The sequence below is a fragment of the Chiloscyllium plagiosum genome, unplaced genomic scaffold (assembly GCF_037043375.1).
Source record: "Chiloscyllium plagiosum isolate Xiang-an unplaced genomic scaffold, Cpla_swu_hap1 HiC_scaffold_5, whole genome shotgun sequence".
Taxonomy (NCBI): domain Eukaryota; kingdom Metazoa; phylum Chordata; class Chondrichthyes; order Orectolobiformes; family Hemiscylliidae; genus Chiloscyllium; species Chiloscyllium plagiosum.
In genome coordinates, this window is record NW_028270143.1 from 92,185,328 (window position 1) to 92,206,541 (window position 21,214).

The 21,214-nt window shown below is 40.2% G+C and overlaps 1 protein-coding gene across 12 annotated transcripts in view; it reads right to left on the reverse strand.

The window, feature by feature from the left end:
* Positions 1-21,214, reverse strand: part of mpp7a (MAGUK p55 scaffold protein 7a) — a 493,705-nt gene that overhangs the window by 169,960 nt on the left and 302,531 nt on the right. The gene's annotated exons all lie outside the window — the stretch shown is intronic.

Here is a 21,214-nt window from a genome sequence, read left to right on the forward strand (position 1 = left end):
GTACTGCTGCTCTCAGTGTAAATCAAGGCGTCCCCACTCAATTCCTAGAGATGGCATTCATCCACCTCTGGAAATGATGGATTGCGCCCAGGGTGTATGTCACTCTGTCCTGGAATAGAGGGCAATTAATGAGTGAAAGTCCCTTTCACAGTTGGCACAGATGAATAGCATTGATCCAATATTAACTGCTGACTTTTTTCCTTCTATTGGGTTCTCTTTTCTGGTAATTGGCTATTTTTTTGTTGTCCTGTGCTTTATCTAGGCCCTTCCAGATGTGTCTCCAGACACTCCTGTTGTCAAGTGTCAATATCTCACATATTGACATTCATAAATCACATACACAGGTTACCTGTTACTCTCTGGCATTGGCATGAGACTATTGGCAAGACCTCTTCTGCTCACATGATCCAACCAGAGCCACCACTGACTCATGAGGACAGCTACTTTTTTGGGGGGCGTGGGGATTCCCTGCTTACTGATTAACTTCAGTACTCAGCACTCCGTCCTCCAAGGAGATGCCCAATATTCTATCTGTTTTGTATTTTCAATGAATTTGCTGTAAGTCAAGGCATGACTTTTCAACTCTGACATGATAGCATTAAGAGACAAGCTACCGGTAACTATTTGTCCACAGTATGTGAAGATGTGAAGAGTAGGTTGCTAATGTTGATAGAAGGTGGATTCTCTAAGCCCTGGCTTTGACTTTGGTCTTCCTGATGATTCATGCTGACAAAATGCTCAATGAAGCAAGTGTAGTACACAATGACTGTCAACATTACATGGGGTTGAAATCTTCAAACAAAAAAAAACTCTTCTCAATTAAGATCTTAGAACTACAACTCTCACCAAGTTTCCACTGTGAACACAAATGAACTGGGTCATTACCAGATTTGGCTGAGCCACCGAAAGCATGGTTTCGCTTCCCTCTACCAAAACTGCTTATTGTTCCATGATAACCCTTAAATGCAAAGATAAGCCCAACTTCTCGACTCCATTACAACCATTTTTGCGCACTACTGAAAAATGTGAACTTTTATCAAAGCTTTTCTTCTTGCATTCATCAGGAAATTTCTGAAGAAATACCTTGATGAATTAGAGTCAACCTGCCTGATTTAAAATTTAAACAAAGCTTGAAAGTTGAAAGTCATCAAATCTGCCACATAGCCTTTCTAAGCTATGTTACAGGTAACTCATGGCCTGCTCCACGGACCCTATTGCACTAAATTACAAACCTCACAAACTCTTGACATAGCCCCCAAACCAACTGGTATTGCTAAAAGTTCCCATCTGTTCAGTGCTGTAATCTTCTTCTTCAGATTTGTTGTCGTGGCCACTCTATTCAAGTCAAAATAAGCATTTATAACCTCCCTGCTCTTGGTAAAATTCTTGAAAGTGAATTTTTATTCATTCACATGATGTGATGCCCCTGGCGAGACCAGCATTTATTGTCTATTCCTAATTGTCCAGAGAGTAGTTTAAAGTTTGCTACGGGTCTGGAGTTGCATGTCAACAGGACCTGGTAAGGTTAGCAGTTTCCATCCCGAAAGGATATGAGTGGCATATTGACTTTTTCTGGCCATCAACAATTGATCTGTGGTCATGAATATACTTTTAATTCCAGATTTTTACTGAATTCAAGTTCCATCATGTGCAGTGGTAGGATTCGAAACTGGGTCTTCCCAAACAACTTTACCTGGATTGCTGGATTAATAGTACCACAATAATACCACAAGCCTACCACCTCCCCTTGTGCCACAATGTTACCTCCAAAACCTGTGCCCACTGTTCTTGTAATTCCATGTACATCGCATCTAATTATGTTTCTGTCAAACAGCATTCTGAAGAAGTCTGAAGTCAGAAATAACTCAAAGTCAGATCAGGATGTGGTAAATGATGCCACCTTGTCTTGTGTAACCTGCCTGAAACTTTCTATTGTGAGTTACACCATTCAGCAGTGTTACTTCTCAGACACCCAACTTGGTGGAATTGCTCTCACCGAATTCCATTATCTGTGCAGTAATAGCCGGAGTTCTGCCTTCATTGGATTCTCTTTATTCTCAAACTCTAAACTATCATTTACTCCAGTCTTTGCCTGACTTCTACGACTGGATGAGCAGAAATTTCCTTTAATTTACCATCATAAACATTGTTCCATGGTAACCAACACCATCCCTTTACCTGGCAACTATGAGAATTAAACAGACCACTCACAATCTTGTATCATCTCAACCAATGTTGAGTATCTAATTCCAAACCATGTAATCTAATTCCACCTTTGTAACATTATAAAAGTCTTCCCCTGTATCAATTTACTTGCTGCTGAACTTTCAACCATCTCTACAGTCTTGAATATGCCATTGATCTCTTGGTTAGCACCCAATCTTCCACACTCCATAACCACAATTCATCTAAAACTCTTGTTGTTCCTATCTGAACTTGCAACAAGGATCATTACCCTACAATCTCTTATGTTGGATGATCCATCCTGAGAGGTTTCTAGAATGAGAGTCAATGTTAAAACTGTCACCCTTGGTTTCAAGTCCCTCCATAGCCTCACCCCTCCATACCTTTTGATACAACCTGTTCCAGTGAATTTCTCGAATATGTTATCATCATACATAAGCTATCTCAAAATATTAAGGTCCCAGTTGAAGAGGGGTGAACTGACTCCCTTTTGGTTATTCACCTGCCTAAGAAGGTCAACTGCCTCCCAAAGAAATATATGCTTATTTTTAAAAGGAGGCAATTGAACCAAGCTTTCTTAAAGTAGTGACAGCGAGTTTACGATTGACAAATCAGAAGAAAAATAGTATCACAACACATACAGACACATAGATTTGTGAAGAGTGGACATTTAAATAGTGTACGAGTTCACAACTAGGACATTAGGCCATTAACACATGAGTGTTGCAGTTCGTTTTAACGTTTTTGTATATTACCGGAAGACCAAAATTCAAAGATTCTGCAACAAAGGCTTGCTGTCCTCAAGGCAGTTAGCTCCCTTGGTATCTCTTTCTGTTATATTTCTCTCTCTGTTTAAAGTTTCTTTGACACTTCAGGTGGGACATTCCACGGGTGCCACTGAGAACTTTGCTAGACAGTGAATGAATTTAAATCTGCTGTCATTTTTAGTTGCAGCAGTCTTCTTCTAAAGTCACAGTTTGAAAATTAAAATTAACCATGTCCATGGTACTTTTGCGTCCTGTTTTGTTATCAGGACACCTCGTAAACTTTTTTAACATACAATCAATATTCCCATGCAGTCTCGTGGTTATGTTGCTGCTCAGCAAAATGCCCTGTCAACAAGTGTTGTGAACAAACAACCCATATAGATATGCTGAAAACCAGTGCTTTTATTGAGTATCATTTGTGTTATTTTTATTGATTATGATAAATGTAAGCAATCTTACAAAACATGTCGAAACATTTTTACACCTGGAATTGATCTTGAATCTAATAAGGACTAGTAAGCTTTAGATTGCCCCTCTCAAAATTCAGTCTTTAATTCTAATCGACTTAGGTCTTAAAAGTAAAGTCCTACATTCCAATTTAACTTAATTCATCGGAGACAATCAAGTCATCAGCTACCTAGGTCCCAACCTCTGGAATTTCCTGTGTTAAACTTCTCCACCTTTCTACCTTCCTATCCTTTAAAATGCTCCTTAAAATTTATTTGAACAAGTTTTTGGTCATTTGCCCTAATATCTCCTTGTATTGCTGTGTGTCAAATTTTGATGGGTAACAGTTTAGTGAAGCACATGAAATATTTTGCTACATTTAAGGCACATATAAATACAAGTTTACTGTTGTCACTATATTTCAGGCGGTTTCACGACTTACTAGAATTCAGTCTGGTAGATTTCACTCCTGACTTGTTTAGCAATCCACTAACAGCTTCAAGCTGAAACCACTCTAAAGACTAATAAATACTCCTAGAGGATGGGTGTTAAAAGGTTCTACAATGAAGACTTTTCCAAGCTTATTTTTTGTGCAGAAAGCAACAGCCAGAATAGCTGTGCGTCATTCTCTTGTCAAAGATGTGTAAATGACGCAATGATGTGGCAAAGCTGTAAATCACAACAAAAAATGTAGTTGTAAACAAATGATCAACAATTTTCCATTAAATCACTTTAACTCTCAAAACTTATGATCGTTAAGTCTCACAGTGGAGGATAAGAATAATAAAACATTTACGAATTTGCACAAACAGAAATAGTTAAGATGGAATTGAACAAAGAACAGTACAGGAACCAGTCCTTCAGTCCACCAAGACTGCTTTAAAGTTTCATGAGCTTCATAATGCATTAAAGAGCTGTAATATTTATACAATTAGGGAAAATATCAAAACCTGGTCAATGTATTAGACTTTTTTCCCCCTATTTTTGGATGAAATAATTTGGTTCAAATTACACACATCTGTCATTCAAGTATTTAACTGAGTGATCAACATAACCGTTATACAAACATTTTATCTGAACTTGAAACTGAAGTTCTTATCCTTTCCTCCTCCCCAGGAGAGAAGTTAGTTAGTTGGATGGGGACAGGGGTCAACCTCCTACAGCATTTGCAGAAACACTTGCATACAGATAGTGTGTGGAAGAATATTGTGAGAAACAGCCACTATACTTAGTAATTTTTTTTAAGTGAAACAAACCAGCGGTGAACACAGACAGAACTAGGACAAGGTTTTGCTATTTTCTTTTGTTGAGACACAGGGTACACTGTATTACATTGGTGGGGGGGATTAACTCAAATTAGGTCATCAATCCTCATCTCCTGATCTGTTTATATTACCACTGTACACTCAACTCTGGCAAACAGCTTTTGTCTTGAAGCCAATAAAAACCAATCTCATGGCAGAAAAGTGGCGCAATGTGTTGTCACCATTATCAACTAATTTATACCATGAAAATAATGGAATTGAGGTATTATTTCACACAAAAATGTGAAATAAATCTGTCCATCTCTCATTCCTCGATTCTTTCCATTTTACTAAGTTTTGTCTTCAATTCATTTTGCCTCCTAAATCTCTTCCTATTACCAGCTTTGCATCGGTGTTTATGACATTTTTTTCTGTTTCCTGTCTCACCGATAAGCTCTACGTGTTTATAGTGCTGATTGCCGAAGCGTTTTATGCCTTTCAGACTCTTTTCTCAAAAAGAGATTTTAAAGGTACAGTAACAAACAAATGTAGCTAGAGTCATAGAGACGTACAGCATGGAAACAGACCCTTCGGTCCAACCCGTCCATGCCGACCAGATATCCCAACCCAATCTAGTCCCACCTGCCACCACCTGGCCCATATCCCTCCAAACCCTTCCTATTCATATACCCATCCAAATGCCTTCTAAATGTTGCAATTGTACCAGGCTCCACCACATCCTCTGGCAGCTCATTCCATAGATGTACCACCCTCTGCGTGAAAAGGTTGCCCCGTAGGTCTCTTTTATATCTTTCCCCTCTCACCCTAAACCTATACCCTCTAGTTCTGGACTCCCCAACCCCAGGTAAAAGACTTGGTCTATTTATCCTATCCACGCCCCTCATAATTTTGTAAACCTCTATAAGGTCACCCTTCAGCCTCCGACGCTCCAGGGAAAACAGCCCCAGCCTGTTCAGCCTCTCCCTGTAGCTCAGATCCTCCAACCCTGGCAACATCCTTGTAAATCTTTTCTGAACCCTTTCAGGTTTCACAACATCTTTCCGACAGGAAGGAGACCAGAATTGCACGCAATATTCCAACAATGGCCTAACCAATCTCCTGTACAGCCACAACATGACCTCCCAACCCCTGTACTCAATACTCTGACCAATAAAGGAAAGCATACCAAACGCCTTCTTCACTATCCTATCTACCTGGAGCTTTCAAGGAGCTATGAACGTGCACTCCAAGGTCTCTTTGTTCAGCAACACTCCCTAGGACCTTACCATTAAGTGTATAAGTCCTGCTAAGATTTGCTTTCTCAAAATGCAGCACCTCGCATTTATCTGAATTAAACTTCATCTGCCACTTCTCAGCCCATTGGCCCATCTGGTCCAGATCCTGTTGTAATCTGAGGTAACCCTCTTCGCTGTCCACTACATCTCCAATTTTGGTGTCATCTGCAAACTTGCTAGCTGTACCTCTTATGCTCGCATCCAAACCATTTATGTAAATGACAAAAAATGGAGGGCCCAGCACCGATCCTTGTGGCACTCGACTGGTCACAGGCCTCCAGTCTGAAAAACAACCCTCCATCACCACCCTCTCTTCTACCTTTGAGCCAGTTCCGTATCCAAGTAGCTAGTTCTCTCTGTATTCCGTGAGATCTAACCTTGCTAATCAGTCTCCCATGGGGAACCTTGTCGAACGCCTTACTGAAGTCCATATAGATCACATCTACTGCTTTGCCCTCATCAATATTTTTTGTTACTTCTTCAAAAATCTCAATCAAGTTTGTGAGACATGATTTCCCACACACAAATCCATGTTGACTATCCCGAATCAGTCCTTGCCTTTCCAAATACATGTACATTCTGTCCCTCAGGATTCCCTCCATCAACTTGCCCACCACCGAGGTCAGGCTCACCTGCCTATAGTTCCCTGGCTTAGCTAGCTCTGTGACTGTAGAACATGAATTTTTTAATGGGATTTTTGTCAGCCACTAAGCAAATGATGCAGAGTATTTGGAATGTTTGTGAATAATGCAAACAAATGTGATTCTCCATTACCAATTAAAGTGAAAAATTATTGATTAAGTATTCAGAATCTGAACCTGGAAATGTCAGTTATAATGTTCAATTCAATTCAAATTAGGTATAGAAAGCAAAATGAGGAGAGAGAGAGAAGATTGGATTAAAAGGATAAGAAAAAGATAAAACAAAGGTATAGTACATTTTTTGTACTTTTTAAATCGCCAGCAGAAATTAAAATCTAAACTGAAGAGTGTTCACAATTGACATAGTTAAATTTCAGCTGAAAATGTGTTGCTGGAAAAGCGCAGCAGGTCAGGCAGCATCCAGGGAACAGGAGAATCGATGTTCCTGAAGAAGGGCTTATGCCCGAAACGTCGATTCTCCTGTTCCCTGGATGCTGCCTGACCTGCTGCGCTTTTCCAGCAACACATTTTCAGCTCTGATCTCCAGCATCTGCAGACCTCACTTTCTCCTCATAGTTAAATTTCAGTCTGTCAGAGACACTTTTTGGCAGTTAAGTGAGACATCACACCATGGAAATGCACTTACACTGGATGAGTCAAGCCCTAATGTTTACTGGTCAGTTTATTAAATGTTGCACATTTTTGAATGGGATGACTTGCCCCAGTGTGATATCTTTGTCTGACAGCTTCTGAAGGAGCAAGGCAAGTTGGACAGCAACTCCCAGATTTAAGCATTTTACTGCACATAGGTAGTCGTTACAAATTGTTGTTGTTTTAAAGATTAATGGTAAGAGCTTCAACTTAGTATTTCATGCCTCCAACTGATCAAAAACCTTTTCTTCAACTCCTCCTCGTCTGTAGTTACATAAATTCTAAACAAAACATGTTTAAAGAAAATTAAAAGACAAACTTTGTTTTAATGCCCGACAGCTTTTCCTCCTGGGGTTCTCTGCGGTATAATTTTTGGAAGCAATTTAAAATTTCATTTGTGATAAGAGAACTTGACTTAAATTTGGAAACAGAAAGATAGTTATCTTTTGGATAAGCTGTTAAACCGAGCCCCCAACTGCCCTCTCATATGAATGCAAATAATTCCATGGCATTAGTCTGAAGAACTGGATTTCACCCCAGTGTCCTAGTTAATACACACTCCTCAACCAACATCAACAAAAGCATATTATCTCTCCACTTATCACATTGTCATTTGTGGAAACTGCGTCACAACAGTGGCTCCACTTCAAAAGATCCTTGGTTGGCTGGAAATCACTATGGGAGACCAAAGTCATGAAAGATGCGATGCAGATGGAAGTTCTTTTCTTTCTTTCTTTTTTTTGGCTCAAGGCAAAGAGCCTCGGGCCATAAATATGTAGGGGCCTGATTTCACATTGTTAGTTTAACCCAGAATGGAAGATAATACTCAGGTGAGTGTCAAAACACTGGTTGGGTTTCAAATGAAGTGTTGCATACCGTTCTGAGCACCAAGTTGAAGGCAGAATATGATAGCTCAGGAGGGGATGTAGATATGTTCATGACAATGGTTCCAAGGATTGGAGAAACTGCGACTGATTTTTTTGGAGAACAGTAGGTCTGATACAAGCATTAAAAAAATCATGGAGTAGTTTGAATAAAATACCTTGAAAGAAACTGTTCCCATCTGTGGAAAGTTCAAAAAATCAGAAGGTTCAGATTGAAGGTAACTGACAAAAGAAAAACAACGTCGGAAAATAGGTTGGAACACAATGAGTGGTTAGGATCCAGAATGCGCTGCCTGAAATTTTAATGGGTACAGGATCAATTGAGGGAATTCACTACCATAAGACCATAAAGAATAGGAACAGGAGTTGACTGTTCAGCCCCTCGATTCAGTTCTACTACTCAATAGGATCATGGTTGATCCAACATTCCTCCCTTCCACTTTCTTGCCCTTTCCACATAACCCTTAAGTGTACACAAGGATTCTGACCTCTCAGCTCTCTGTGGCAAGGAGTTCCAAAGACTCTCAACCCCATAGAGAAGAAATTCCTTCTGATCTCAGTCTGAAATTGGTGCCCCTTCATTCTGAGATAATGTCCTCTACTCAAGACTCACCGATGAGGGATAAGATCTTCTCAGCATTTGCCCTGTCAAGAGCATTAAGAGTACTTTAAGTTTCAATGAGATCACCACTCATTCTTCTGAATTTTAATAAGTACAGTCCCAAACTGTTCGTCTTCTGAGCAAAGATTAATCAATCCATACCTGGGAACATCCTAGCGACTCCGGACTGCCTCGAATGAAATACAATAGTTCTGTTGTCATGAGATTTCACGTTATAAGAAAATCACGCAATAGCTGCACCATTTAAACTAATGAGGTTGGAACTGCATTACAGCCATTAAGAAAAAGGATTCTGGGTAAATAAAGATGGAGTCATGAAAAATTCCTGGCTGGAACAGGCTGCTCTTTTTTTAAGATATTTTAGGTGTTGAATGTGATTTCCTCAAATCTCAGGAGAACAATGACTATTTTAATTGCTGTTGCATTGTTTTGGAACTTTGGAGGAAAAAAAAAAGTCAAAATAACAGCACTTTTAAAAGGGAGAGGATCAGATAAAGGCAGCACATGGTGAGGTCAGTACAGGGGAGAGCGCGAGCGAGCGAGCGATCGAGAGAGAGAGAGAGACACAGCGAGCGATCGAGAGAGAGAGAGAGAGAGAGAGACAGCGAGCGAGCGAGCGAGAGACCCATACTCCCAACTGACAGAGCAGTGAACCTGCACAGTTACTGCCTTTGCTGTTTGAATTCATGTATTGCTGGTCATTGGAGTCCGTCTGGGAAAATTAACAAACAGTGAAATTCACAACTAATCTTGGAACCTGTCTGAGAGAGGTCACAGCACAGAAACTGAAAAGTGAATATTTTTAAGTGTGGCTTTACAGAAAGTCTGCAGTAGGGAGTAGAGTGGGTTCTTTCTTGATTATATGTTTTATTGAGATATGTTTCTTGATTAAACTTGAAAATATAAGCCATAAGTATTAAGTTAGCCTGGAGCAGTGTTTTGTAGAGGAATAAGATACTAAATGCTATTTTCTGGGTCTGTAGATCAAAAGAAGCAAAATTGGCATTTAGTAGAGTGTGAGGAAAGAGATCAATTTGAGATTGGTACAGTTGAGAAAAGGAGCGAGTCAAACAGTCAGGGCCGGCAGGGACAAAGCGGAGAACAAGGTAGGACTGATAACTTAAACTGCATTTATTTGAATGCAAGAGGCTAACAGGAAAGCCAGATGAACTCAGGGCATGGTTAGGAACATGGGACTGGGATATCATAGCAATTACGGAAACATGGCTCAGGGACGGACAGGACTGGCAGCTTCATGTTCCAGGATACAAATGATACAGGAAGGACAGAAAGGGAGGCGAGAGAGGAGGGGGGGTGGTGTTTTTGATAAAGGATAGCATTACCGCTGTGCTGAGGGAGGATTTTCCCGGAAATACATCCAGGGAAGTTATTTGGGTTGAACTGAGAAATAAGAAAGGGATGATCACCTCATTGGGATTGTATTAGAGACCACCTAATAGTCAGAGGGAAACTGAGAAACAAACTTGTAAGGAGATCTCATTTATCTGTACGAATAGTAGGTGGTTATGGTAGGGGATTTTAACTTTCCAAACATAGACTGGGATTGCCATCGTGTTAAGGGTTTAGATGGAGAAGAATTTGTTAAGCATACACAAGAAAGCTTTCTGATTCAACATGTGGGTGTACCTACTACAGAAGGTGCAAAACCTGACCTACTCTTCGGAAATAAGACAGGGCAGGTGACTTTGGGGCCAGTAACCATAATTCTACTAGTTTCAAAATAGTGATGGAAAAGGATAGACCAGATCTAAAAGTTGAAGTTCTAAACTGGAGGAAAGCTAATTTTGACAGCATTAGGCAAAACTTTCAGAAGCTGATTGGGGGCAGATGTTCGCAGGGATGGCGAGAAGATGGGAAGCTTTAAACAAAATGAGATAACGAGAGTCCAGAGAAAGTATATTTCTGTTAGGGTGAAAGGCTGGTGGGTGTACATAATGCTGGTTGACTAAAGAAATTGAGGGTTTGGTTAAGAAAAAGAAGGAAGCACATGTCAGGTATAGACAGGATAGTTTGAATGAATCCTTAAAAGAGTATAAAGGCAGTAGGAGTATACTTAAGAGGGAAATCAGGAGGGCAAAAAGGGGACATGAGATAGCTTTGGCAAATAGGAAGGAGAATCTAAAGGGTTTTTACAAATACATTAAGGACAAAAGGGTAACTAGGGTGAGATTGGGCCCCTCAAAGATCAGCAAGGCGGCCTTTGTGTGGAACTGTAGGAGATCGGGGAGATACTAAATGAGTATTTTGCATCAGTGGCTACTGTGGAGGAGGACATGGAAGATATAAAATCTAGGGAAATAGATGGTGACATCTTGAAAAATGTCCATTTTACAGATGAGGAAGTGCTGGATTTCTTGAAACACATCAAAGTGGATAAATCCCCAGGACCTGATCAGGCGTACCCTACAACTCTGTGGGAAACTTGGGAAGTGTTTGCTGGGTACCTTGCGGAGATATTTGTATCATTGATAATCATAGGTGAAGTGCCGAAAGACTGGAGGTTGGCTAACATAGTACCACTGCTTAAGAAAGGTGTTAAGGACAAGCCAGGGAATTATAGACCAGTGAACCTGATGTCCGTGGTGGCCAAGTAGTTGGAGGGAATCCTGAGGGACAGGATGTACATGTATTTGGAAAGGCAAGGACTGATTAGGGATAGACAACATGGCATGTCTCATAAACTTGATTGAGTTTTTTGAAGAAGTAAGAAAGAAGACCAAAGAGGGCAAGGTTAGATCTCATGGAATACAGGGAGAACTAGCCATCTGGATAGAAGATGGCTCAAAGGTAGAAGACAGAGGGTGGTGGCGGAGGGTTGTTTTTCAGACTGGAGGCCTGTGACCAGTGGAGTGCCACAAGGATCGGTGCTGGGTCATTACTTTTCGTCATTTATGTAAATGATTTGGATGTGAACATTAGAGGTATAGTTAGTAAGTTTGCAGATGACACCAAAATTGGAGGGGTAGTGGACAGCGAAGAAGGTCACCTCAGATAACAATGGGATCTTGATCAGAGGGGCCAATGGGCTGAAGAGTGGCAGATGGAGTTTAATTTAGATAAATGCAAGGTGTTGCATGTTTGGAAAACTAATCTTAGCAGGACTTATACACTTAACGGTAAGGTCCTGGGGAGTGGTGCTGAACAAAGAGACCTTGGACTGCAGGTTTATAGCTCTTTGAAAGTTCTCTCACCTTCAACCTATGCCCTCTAGTTTGGAATTCCTTTAGCCTTGGGAAAGACCTTTGCTATTCACCTCATGTCTATTCCTCATGATTTTATAAACCTCTATAAGGTCATCCCTCAACCTCCTATGCTCCAGTGAAAAAGGTCAGAGCCTATCCATTCTCTCCTTATAACTCAAACTCTCTAGCCCCAGTAACATCTTTAGAAATCTTTTCTGCACCATTTCCAATTTAATAATATCCTTCCTAAAGCAGGGTGACTAGATCTGCACACAATACTCCAAAAGTGGCTTCACCACTTTGGACAGCTACAACAGAACTTCCCAACTCCTATACTCAATGCTCTGACCACTGAAGACAAGCGTGCCATGTGCCTACTTCACCACCCTCTCTACCTGTGACACCACTTTCAAGTAGCTATGTATCTGAATCTCTCGGTCTTTCTGTTCGACTACACTCCATAGGGCCCTACTATTAACTGTGTAAGTCCTGACCTCATTCCCTGTACCAAAATGCAACACCTCACATTATCTAAACTCCATCTGCCACTCCTTAGCCCATTGGCCAAGCTGAACAAAACCCTTTTGTAGTCTTAGATAACTTTCTTCACTGTCCACTATGCCACCAATGTTGGTGTCATTCGTAAACTTACTAACCATGCTTCCAATATTCTCAACAAAATTGTTTGTATAAAATGACAAACAGTGGACCCAGCACCAATCCCTGAAGATCATTGTTAGTCACAGGCACCTACTCCAAAAAACAACCCTCAACATCAACCTGTGTCTCCTACTGTCAAGCAAATTTTGTATCCAATTGGCAATCTCTCCCTGGATCCCATGTGATCCAATTTCAGTCATCAGTCTACCATCCAGAACCTTGTTGAAAGTCTTGCTAAAGTCCACACAGGCAACATCTACCACTCTTTTCTCATTTATCTTCCTGGTCACGTCCTCAAAAAACTGAATCAAGCTTGTAAGACACGATTTTCTATTCGCAAAGCCATACTACTCCTAATCAGTCCCTGCCTCTCCAAATGCATATAAATCCTGTCTCTCAGAATCCTCTCCAAAGATCTACCCTTCACTTGCATCAAACTCACCAGTGTACAGTTCCCAGGTTTTTCTTTATAGTCTTTCTTAATTAAAGCACATAAGCCACTCTGCAGTCGTAGGAATACAGTATAAGCTATAAAAGGATACATCAGAGTGAACATGAAAGTGTACAATACAGAGTGCTGAGGTGTTCAGAATGAAGGTCAACAGACAAAAATCATAACAGTTAAAAACTGGATGAATAGTACCCTCCACCCCCAACCAGATGAATGGATTAGGTGAAACACCACTAAGACATTTCAATCAGCCACATTACTGACACATCAGAGTAAGATATTAAGGCAAGATAATGTTAATACATGATTACTCACAACAGATACTACAAGAACAATTTCACATATTTCCGAACAAGTCTTTCTTTGTGAGGTCCAATTTCTAAACTTTGCCACATCTGGAAAATCCAGAGAAGCAATGCTTGTTTATCTGCATGAAATCTAGAAATTTCCAATCAGCTGCAACATAATCAGTTTTACAAGCTGATTGAAAGTCGTTGCAATTAGAATATTAGACTACATTACACTCCACACACCGTAGCACAAATGAAATTATCTCAGTGATTTGAATGCTTTTCCAATCGAATCAATTTCTTCTCACTTGACCTGCAGAATGGATAACTGAACTAATTCAAACAGAGAACTTTCAAAATGCATCCAGAGACAGCAGAATTTCAGCCAAAATGAAAGTTAGTTAACCTCGGAAGTGAATTTGGCCCATGCATTTTATCCCATTGCTCCAGATCTTGTTTTCTCCATTCTTCTCCTCCCGCTTTATACTTTTGAGTAACTAGGTGAGCCAGCTCCCTATAAGTATTCAATCTAAGTTGATACATAGTATACAAGGGAAGCAGATAGGAAAATAATTACTCTCGAAGAATAAATTATTGTTTAAGAAACAAGTCATGACTTCTTATAATTTGCATTGCTTCATTTATTTTCTTTTTTTTTGAGTGAACCATTGTTCATTTATCAAAACCTTAAAATCTTGTATCATGCCCTTGAAAACTTAAATCCCTCATCCAACTCAAATCTTAATGAGAAGATATTCCACTTTGTTACCAAAGCTTAATCACAAGATTCTCTACTATCAGAAAATCAGTGAATTCATACACTACTCAGACATAAGCACATAATCAAAGTTAACATGGTGGTACCTTTCTGTGGGATGTTCGAGGTTCCCTCTTTCGGAGGAAGCAGAAAACGAAAGCCTACCTTATAGAATGCAAAAGATCAGATGGTTCTACTTGAAGAACAATATGGAATTCCTCTTAGTTTCTCGGTGCAAACAAATTATCAGCAATGATACAAAACAAAGGTTGCATGATATATCTCAATACTTCTATGAAGCAATGAAGAGTCTCAACCTCAATGTTAGACTGTCTTCTGACTGTCTGTTCGAACAAATCTGAAATGGATATCAACATTTATGTTTGTTTTCCACAGAAAATACATCTTCCTAACTCAACTGTCGAGGATTTATGTCAGAATTCACTCCAACAAGGAATACCAAAAGTTTTCATTTTTTGTACAATTTTAGATGAACTATAATGCACTACATGTAGAATACTGAGCCAGTCAACCTGAGATTTAGAAAATGTTTCTGTGACCTAAACCTCTAAAGATAATAATTCCTCTGCCACACAGAATGAAGCAGTGCTTTCTTTTAAAACATCTTTCCTGCACAAAGAGGTGGATACAGCTTAGATGAAACTGGTCCAATGGCACGAGAAACGTTCTAGTTTCAACTACTGGTTTTATGAGGAGTTAGCAGACCTCGGTCAAAACAACAATCTGGAAAAGTGAATTTAATAGGTATGGATTTGAAGGCATATGGAAAAATTAAATGAGATATTTTTAAAATTTCATTTTTTTTTTAATCAACCTGTTCAGAGATGTTACTACACACCGCTGGAAAGGGTGAGGCTTGAACCTGGGCCTCTCGGTCCAGGGGTAGGGACACTACCACTGTGTCACAGAGATATTAAGGGAGGACAGCATTCGCCACAATTGAGATTCTTGAATGAATAGGTTTCACCAAATTGTACCCAAATAATCATTTGTAAGAATCAATGAGAAGCTTTTAGTATCTAAAAACAATAATCCACCATGAGTCACCACAGGAAAAGCAAGAACAGAGGACAAGATACAGAAAAGAGGAAAGTAAAGAATCAAATTTGATCAAGAATAAAATGAGTTTTAGCTTAAAAAAATCACAAGGATAAATCGACTATTGCTCCCTTAAGAATGCACTTATAAAGAGTGTTTGACAAAACCCAGTTGTTAGTAATTGGCTAAGTTCCAAAGATTCATAAAACCTTTGCTGTTAGGAACAAAATTCAGGTTCTCCAATAGAATATGTTTAAAATGTCCCAATGGAGTGAGTGGCCCTCACTGTGCCATATTGAAATGCATTCTGCCAATTATCTTTCTGTGCTATTTAGAAACAAAATAACAGATCTTACTAATGAAAATGACTTTTCTCAGTTAAACATTATTCCAAGTACAAATAAAAATAGGAAAAATGACAGCATGGTGGCTCAGTAGTTAGCACTGCTGCCTCACAGTGCAGGGACCTGGGTTCGATTCCTGCCTCGGGTGACTGTCTGTGTGGAGTTTGCACATTCTTCCAGTGTCTGTGTGGGTTTCTCCAGGTGCTCCAGTTTCCTCTCACAATCCAAAGATGTGCAGGTTAGGTGAATTGGCCATGCTAAATTGCCTGAAGTGTTCAGGGATGTGTAGGTTAAGTGCATTAGTCAGGGGTAAATGTAGAGTAGTGGGGGAATGGGTCTGGGTGGGTTACTCTTCAAAGGATCGGTGTGGACTTCATGGGCAGAAGGGCCTGTTTCCATACTGCTGGGATTCTATGATTCTGTCGGGATTCTAAACTTGGTGAAAACAAGGTCACTTTAGAAACTGGTGAACATCATGTCACAATGTCAATTATCATGAGTGGGCGTGTTTTAAATTACGATTACATTTTGTTCTGCTTTTATGAAGCTTAGAGGTAAAAAATACATTTTGAATTTTAATTTATCATGACAGTTCCATTCCTCAAATGCAAAATAATGAATTTAATACAAGTTTCTGTCAGGATAATGTCTTCAATCTAACTTGACACAAAGCCTCGAATAATATAGCACTGGGTGCCTCTGAAGCTCTTGGTTTGAAAAAGCAGAAAGTCAATCATACCTTCAACCAACATCAGAAATCACTGGCCATAATGGGAGTCAAAATTGAGGCATTTTAATTTGCAACATCATGTCAGGTTACAAACAATCAATGAAAGGTAAGCGGAGATTATGAAACACAACCTTCATGAAACTGCAGGGGATGGGCACAATTGAAAGGTAGCATTTATTCAAGGAACAGCTACTGCACGCCCTTTATAAGTAACTACCTGTCAGGCAGGGAGGAAGTGGTTGACTAAATAAGTTGGGAAAACGGGATAGAGTTTTTGCAGGATATGAAGTAGGAAGAGGTGTCGTCCAGGTAGTTACGGGAGTCTGTGGGTTTCCCGAAAATGTCAGTCTGTAAACTGTCACTGGAGTTGGAAATGGAGAAGTCAAGAAAGGGGAGGGAGATGTCCAAGGTAGATCAGGAGAATCTAAGGGCAGGGTGGAGGTTTGTGGCGAAGTCAATGAACTGCTACAGTTCAGCCTGGGTGCAGGATGCAGCACTGATGCAATCATTGATGCAATGGCGAAAGAGTTGGGGCACACTGCCTGTGTAGGTACTGAAGAGGGACTGTTTGATGTAGCCCAAACATTGATTCTCCTGCTCCTTGGATACTGCCTGACCTGCTGCGCTTTTCCAGCAACACATTTTTCAGCTCTGATCTCCAGCATCTTCAGTCCTCACTTTCTCGTAGCCGACAAAGAGGCAGGCATAGTTAGGGCCCATGGCGGCTCCCTGGATTCAGAGAAAATAGTTGAAGGAAACGTTATTGAGGGTGAGGACCCGGTCTGCGAAGCGGAGGAGGGTACTGGTGGAGGGGGACTGGATGGTCTTGTTGAAGAGGGGGAAACTGAGGACCTCCAGGTTATCATTGTGGGGTATGGATGTTTATAAAGTCTGCAAATTCATAATGAAGATGAAACGCTGGGAGCCGGGGGACTGGAAGCTTCTGAAGAGGTGGAGAACTTGGCTAATGTCCAGGATATAGTTGGGAAGAGCCTGGATGAAGGGGAAGAGAATGGAGTTGAGTTAGGAAGAAATAAGTTCAGTGGGTTGATGCAGAGACAATGGGTCAGCTGGAGTAGTTGGGTTTGTGGATCTCAGGGAGCAGGTAGAACCAGATGGTGTAGGGCTGGAGGACTATGAGAGGTAGCGGAGGGCTGATCATTGGAGACAATGAGGTCATGGACCATATGGGTAATTATGATCTGATGGGTCATGATGGGGCAGTGGTCAAGGGGGTGGAATAAACTGGTACAGAAGAGTTGGCTTTTAGTGTCTGCGACTTAGAGGTCCGTCCTCCAGACTACCACAGTCCGTCTTTGTTGGCAGGTTTGGTAGTGAAACAGGGACTGGTGTGGAGGGAATGGAGTGCTGCACCTTTGCAGCGGTAAGTATTATTAGTGTCCAGTTTATTTCAGGCAAAAATACAGCTGTTCTGACTGTACAATTGTACCTGAAGTGGAGCGAAAAGAAACACATTTTGGAACCGCTGACACACTTGTTGTTCTAACTTCACCTTCTCATGTGCAGATAGTCAGGCAGCCAATTTAAAAAAAAACTTAGGGGTGACTTTATAGAGGTTTATAAAATCCTGACAGGCATGGATCAGATAAATAGATAAGGTCTTTTCCCTGAGGTGGGGGGAGTCCAGAACTAGAGGGCATAGGTTTCGGGTGAGAGGAGAAAGATTTGAAAGAGACCGATGGAGCAGCCTTTTTATGCAAAGGGTGATGCGTGTATAGAATGAGCTGCCAGACAAAGTGGTAGAGGTTGATACAACTACAACATTTAAAAGGCATCTGGATGGCTCGATGAATAGAAAGGGTTTAGAGGAATATGGGCCAAGTGCTGGCAAAATGGACTAGATTGATTTGGGATATCTGGTCATCGCAGACAGGTTGAACGGAAGGCTCTGTTTCTGTGCTATCCATCTCTATGACTCTATGACTTCGGAGACCCTGCAACGCAAAGATACTTCCAAGCAGCTCATAGATTTGTGACTGTCTTCTGCTGCTATTTTCCAGCAATGCTTCATTTTATACAATTAGATTTGATCACCACCACTCATAACCAATCACTTTTAGGACAATAAGAAAACTTATGAGTAATGTTAACAGACAAGTACATTTCTAGCAGTTTGATATCTTGATTTCAAAGAAATAAAACCCTGTCAATGTGAAGTTCTCTGCTTTCTCAGATTGTGTGGACAAACTGTATGATTGAAAAAGAAGATCAACTATGGATTTTCAACACTCAATTTAATTTCAACTGTTCTGCCATTTATATTACAGATTGAACTTCACAGCACCTGAAATAAAACCAACTAAAGTGCTACCAAGTTATTTTGTTCAATATACATAGGATACAATTTCAAAATTAGCAAAATCGAACAAAATTTGAAAGCATTCTGAACTGTAAGAATAGTGATAAAATTTAAAATAGGCTTCTCGAATGGGAAGACACATGGCAAATGCAGAACAATGTGAAGTGGTCCATTTAGGTAGAGAATAAAGAAAGGGAATGTAAAATGAAGATTAAAATTCTAAAGTGAGTCATAGACTTGTACAGCACACAAACAGATCCTTCAGTCCAACTCGTCCGTGCTAACTTTACATCCCAATTTGACATAGCTCTATTTGCCAACATTTGGCCCGTGTCCATCTAAACCCTTCCCCATTCCTATACCTGCCTCCACCACTCCCTCTGGCAGCTTGTTCCATACACGCACCACTCTCTGCATGAAGTTACCCCTCAGGTCCTTTTAAATCTTTCTCCTCTTACCTTAAACCTGTGCCCTCTAGTTCTGGACTCTGCCATGCTAGGAAAAAGACCTTAGCTATTCACCCTATTCATTCCGCCCATTATTTTATAAACCTCTACAAGGTCACCCCTCAGCCTCTGATGCTCCAGGGAAAATAGCCTCAGCCTATTCAGCCTCTCCCTATAGCTTAAACCCTTCAATCCCGGCAACTTTCTTGTAAATCTTTTCTGCATCCTTTCAAGTTTCACAACACGCTTCCTCTATAAAGGGTGACTAGCACTGCATGTAGTATTCTAAAAGTGTGTTAACAGCAAGGATATGGAGGCCTATGCACACAAATTACTGATAGTGGCAGGACAGATAGAAAAAACAGTTAATAAGAAATGTAGGAACCTGGGTTTTGTAAACAGAGGAAGAGAGTACAAAAGCAGCAAAGTTATGACCAAACTTTGTAAAACACTGACTTGGCCTCAACTGGAGTATTCTGTCCAAAACTGGAAAGCACACCAGAAAGGATGAAAGATGTGAAGATATTTGAAGGTGCTAAAAAATTATTTTGAGTCAGAGAACAATAGAATGCATGTAGCACAAGAGGCTATTCAGCCCGTGATATGTCTGCTAGCCCTCTGAATGAAAACACTTATCTTTTTCCGACAGCTGAGCAAGTTTTTCTTTTACACCTAATAATCAATTCCTTTTGAAAGCTTCATATGATCCTTGATTTTACCAGGCAGTCATGCCAGATCCAAACAACCTGCTTTGTGAAAAAGTCTTTACCTATGTCAACTTTGTTTTTCATTATTTGCAGCTCCCCCATCTTTGCGATGTCTGCACATTTACTAATCAGACTATTTACATTCTCCTCCAAATCATTTACACATATCACAAATAACAGAGGTCCCAGCACTGATCCCTGCAGAACACCACTGGTTACAGATCTCCAGTCAGAAAAGCATCCTTCAACTACTACTCTCTGTTTTCTATGACTAAGCCAGTTCTATAACCATCTTACCAGCTCACTGCAGATCCTACCTTCTGTGGTACCCTGACTTCAAGGTTCTTGTCAAAGGCCTCGTTAAACATCCACCACTCTGTCCTCATAAATCATCTTCGTCACTTCCTCAAAAAACTCCAAGTTTGAAAGACACAACCTTCTCCACACAAAGCCATGCTGCCTATTGCTATTAAGCCCATATTTTTCCAAATGTGAGTAAATCCTGCCTCCAAGAATCTTCTCCAATAATTTCCCTACCACTGATGTCAGGCTCACAGGCCTGTAATTTCCCAGATTAGCTGTGTTCCCCTTCTTAAAAAAAGGAATAACATTGGCCATTCTCCAATGCTCTGGACCTCGCCTTTGACTAAAGAAGATGCAAATATCTCATACAATGGCCCAGCAATTTCCTCCTTCACCTTCCTCGGTATTCTGGGATAGATCTTATCAGGTCTAGGGAACTTGTCTATTTTACTGTATTTCAGGACATGTAGAACCAACTCCTTTTAACATCTACATGCACTAGAATCTTCAGAACCGAGATGAGTCTGTGAAGGTCAAGTCATTAAGCGTATTTAAGACAGAGATAGATCGGTTCTTGATTGGTAAGGGGATCAAGGGTTACAAGGAGAAGACAGGAGAATGAGGTTGAAAAACATATCAGTGACAATTGAATGATAGAATTCAATGGGGTGAATAGCCTAATTCTGCTCCCATAACTTCTGGTCTCATGCTTCTTCAGCCAACTAACTTAAATCTTAGCCCTCAGTTCTTGATTCTTGCATAAATGAGAACAGTTTCTTCCCATCTAAATAATCCCTTCATGATTTTTAACATCTCTATCAAATCTCCTCCAAAAATTCTCATCACTAAGAATTACAGTGTACTTCTTGAATTTTTCTATAAATCTGAGGTTTTCAATTACTCAAATCATTCTTTTCTACATTGCCTCTAATGCTTTCATCTTCTTCCAAAGGGTAATAAAAGGCATGTGTCTGAAAAGCATTGCCTTGAAGTGGGGTGAAATAGTGTCAATTGAGGAATTCAAGAGGGCATTAGCTATTTATTCAAATTCCAAATTTGTGTTGAGACACAAGGAAAAGGCAAGAGACTAGCAATAGTTAAAATGCTCAAAGAGCAGCGCAGACATGATTGGCTGCAAAAATTCTGTGATTCCACAAGCCAATATATTTTTTCAGTATATTAATATTATTTATTTTATCAATTGGAATT